This window comes from Pimephales promelas, chromosome 2 (assembly GCF_988280905.1).
Source record: "Pimephales promelas chromosome 2, fPimPro1.hap1.1, whole genome shotgun sequence".
In the NCBI taxonomy this organism is placed as follows: Eukaryota; Metazoa; Chordata; class Actinopteri; order Cypriniformes; family Leuciscidae; genus Pimephales; species Pimephales promelas.
This window is the reverse complement of record NC_142770.1, coordinates 51,572,090-51,573,096: the sequence shown is the minus strand read 5'-3', so window position 1 is coordinate 51,573,096 and position 1,007 is coordinate 51,572,090.

Genomic DNA, 1,007 nt, shown 5'->3' with positions numbered 1-1,007 from the left:
CTGGTTCTCCGAGTCGGGCAGGAGGGGGTACGGCGGTGGGGGTCCCTGCCCAGGGCTCTGGTTCTCCGAGTCGGGCAGGAGGGGGTACGGCGGTGGGGGTCCCTGCCCAGGGCTCTGGTTCTCCGAGTCGGGCAGAGGGGTGTACGGCGGTGGGGGTCCCTGCCCAGGGCTCTGGTTCTCCGAGTCGGGCAGGAGGGTGTACGGCGGTGGGGGTCCCTGCCCAGGGCTCTGGTTCTCCGAGTCGGGCAGGAGGGGGTACGGCGGTGGGGGTCCCTGCCCAGGGCTCTGGTTCTCCGAGTCGGGCAGGAGGGGGTACGGCGATGGGGGTCCCTGCCCAGGGCTCTGGTTCTCCGAGTCGGGCAGGAGGTGGTCCAGGCGGGTGCCCCCTGGTCCCCCCGACGTGTTAGGGGGCAAGCGGTGGGTCTCCCCCAAGCCCAAAGCCCCGGTTCCCAGAGTCGGGTAAACTGCGGGAGTAACTTTGACTCTCTTAAGGTAGGCAGGAACCGGTGTGAGTGGTGTGGAAAGCCGAGTTGGGGCTCCATGTTCTGGGCACAGGTGGATCTCCTAGTGGTCCACCCCAGGCCCAGAGTGTGGAGCCCCAACTCGGCTTATTTTTTTTTTAAAATTATTATTATTATTATTATTTTTTTTTTTATCTTATTTTATTTTATTTTTTCAATTTTTCGGGATGCACCGGGTAGAAGTTCAAACTTCAACCGCCGTGGGGGTCCCCTGGCCAGAGCTCTGGTTCTCCGAGTCGGGCAGGAGGTGGTCCAGGCGGGTGCCCCCTGGTCCCCCCGACGTGTTAGGGGGCGAGCGGTGGGTCTCCCCCAAGCCCAAAGCCCCGGTTCCCAGAGTCGGGTAAACTGCGGGAGTAACTTTGACTCTCTTAAGGTAGGCAGGAACCGGTGTGAGTGGTGTGGAAAGCCGAGTTGGGGCTCCACGCTCTGGGCACAGGGGGATCTCCTAGTGGTCCACCCCAGGCCCAGAGTGTGGAGCCCCAACTC